Raw genomic sequence first — 2,640 nt, forward strand, 5'->3', positions numbered from 1 at the left:
TGCCGGCAATCGATCTGATTGCTTAGTCTATGCAGACTAACCAATCGGATCGTGGCAGTGTTAAAATGCCGGTTTCAGGCTCTGATCTGCGCTCTGCAGATCAGAGCCTGAAATCAGATAGTGTTCCTCGTGCCCCCCCCGATCTGTGCCCCTCTAAGCCCCCCCTTGTGTCCGCCTGCCCCTGAAGCTCATCTCCACAGTGCCTGCCCTGATGCGATGCAGCTCCTGCCCCCTCCCCGCCCCATACATTCCTCCTGCCCCCTTTTCGTGCTGCCTCAGCCTCCCTCAATGTTGGCCGTACCCCCCCCCCCCTTTCCAGCTCTGCCCCCTGCCTCCGATGAGGTCTCCCTGCTGTGTGTGATGGCGGCGGCTCCATTCCTGAGCTGCCGCCATCAGCAGAGAGTGTCAGCTCTATGCTGACACTCTGCTGTAACCCCATAGATGCCGCTGTAGTGGCATCCATGGGGTTAATAGAGGGAGGGGGCTCCCTCTCTCCACCATCGGGGCTGCTGCGCTGCAACGGCAGCGCCCGATGGTTGCCATGGCAACCGGACGCTTTGCAAAAGCGTCCAGTGTTGCCACCTACAGGGCATCTGATAGTATTATACTATACAAGAGCATTGCAAAGTATAGTACAGCCATCAGCCCCACTGGATCTTCAAGATCCAAGAGGGACTTGATAAAAAAAAAAAGTGAAAATAATAAAAGTAAAAATAAATAAATAAAAATGTAAAATTTAAAAAATAGATTGCCTTTGGTACGACCATCTGTATAAATATATCACATGACAGACCCCGTCCTATAAACACCATAAAAAAATTGAAATAAAAACTGTGTAAAAAAAAGCAATTTTTGTCACCTTACATCACACCAAGCGATCAGAAAGGTGTATATCAAACAAAACGGTACCAATAAAACCGTCACCTCATCCCGCAAAAAATGAGACCCTACATAAGAAAAGCGCTCAAAAAATAAAAAAAACGATAGTTCTTAGAACATTGAGACACTAAAAGTGAAATAAATAAAAAAAGTGTACATATTAGGTATCGCCGCATCACATGACCTAACCCCTCAGGAGAACACCGTAAAGAAATAATAATAAATAAATAAATAAAAACGAAACAGTGCCAAAAAAGCAATTTTTGTCACCTTACATCACAAAAATGCAACAGCAAGTGATCAAAAAGGCTTATGACCCACAAAATAGTACCAATAAAATCGTCACCTCATCCCGCAAAAAATGATGCCCTATTTAAGACAATCGCCCAAAAAATAAAAAAGCGATGGCTCTCAGACTATGGAGACACTAAAACATAATTTTTTTTGGTTTCAGAAATGCAATTATTGTGTAAAACTTAAATAAATAAGAAAAAGTGTACATATTAGGTATTGCCACGTCCGTAACGATCTGCTCTATAAAACTGTCACATGACCTAACCCCTCAGATAAACGCTGTAAAAATAAATAAATAAAAACTGTTCCAAAACAGCCAATTTTTGGGTCACCTTGCCCCATAAAGTGCAATAATGAATGATCAGAAAATCCTATGTACCCAAAAATGGTACCAATAAAAACCTCAACTCTTTCTGCAAAAAACGAGCCCCTGCACAGGACGATCAGCAGAAAAATAAAAAACGTATGGCGTTCAGAAAATGGACACAAAAACATAATTTCTTTAAAAAAAAATATTATGTAAAACTGAAACAAACAAAGAAAGTAGACATATTTGATATCATTGCGTCTGTAACAACCTGCTCTATAAACATAGCACATGATCTACCCTGTCAGATGAATCTTGGGGAAAAAAAAACTGTTACCTTGCCTCACAAAAAACTTAATATAGAGCAATTAAAAATCATATGTACCCCAAAATAGTACCAATAAAACCGGCACCTTATACCCTAGTTTCCAAAATAGGGTCACTTTTGGGGAGTTTCTACTGTATGGGTGCATCAGGGGGGCTTTAATTGGGACATGGCATCTAAAACCAGTCCAGCAAAATCTGCCTTCCAAAAACCATACGGCGTTCCTTTCCTTCTGCGCCCTGCCGTGCACCCTTACATCAGTTTACGACCACATGTGGGGTGTTTCTGTAAACCGCAGAATCAGGGTAATAAATATTGAGTTTTGTTTGGCTGTTAACCCTCAATGTGTTAAAGAAAAAAATGTAATAAAATGGAAAATCTGCCAAAAAAGTTACTTTTAGAAATATCATCTCCATTTTCCTTTAATTCTTGTGGAACACCTAAAGGGTTAACAAAGTTTGTAAAATCAGTTTTGAGTAACTTGAGGGGTGTAGTTTCTACAATGGGGTCATTTATGGGGGGTTTCCACTTTGTAAACCCCACAAAGCGACTTTAGACCTACACTGGTCCTTAAAAAGTGGGTTTTGAAAATTGTACTTAAAAATTTCAAGAATTGCTTCTAAACTTCTAAGCCTTCTAACGTCCTAAAAAAATAAAATTACATTTCCAAAATGATGCCAACATAAAGTAGACATATGGGAAATGTTAGGTAATAAATATGTTATTAGGTATGACTTTCTGTTTTAGAAGCAGAGAAATTGAAATTTAGAAAATTGTGAATCTTTCCAAATTTTGGGTAAATTTGGGATTTTTTCATAAATAAAGGTGAAATATG

At 39.7% G+C, this 2,640-nt stretch overlaps 1 non-coding gene across 1 annotated transcript; it reads left to right on the plus strand.

Moving 5' to 3' along the window:
- Positions 1-354: 354 nt before the first annotated feature.
- Positions 355-440, plus strand: LOC122939715. The gene has a single exon (XR_006390153.1). It is a non-coding gene; the product is annotated as a small nucleolar RNA SNORD71 (small nucleolar RNA).
- Positions 441-2,640: the final 2,200 nt, after the last annotated feature.

The sequence above is a fragment of the Bufo gargarizans genome, chromosome 5 (genome assembly GCF_014858855.1).
Source record: "Bufo gargarizans isolate SCDJY-AF-19 chromosome 5, ASM1485885v1, whole genome shotgun sequence".
In the NCBI taxonomy this organism is placed as follows: Eukaryota; Metazoa; Chordata; class Amphibia; order Anura; family Bufonidae; genus Bufo; species Bufo gargarizans.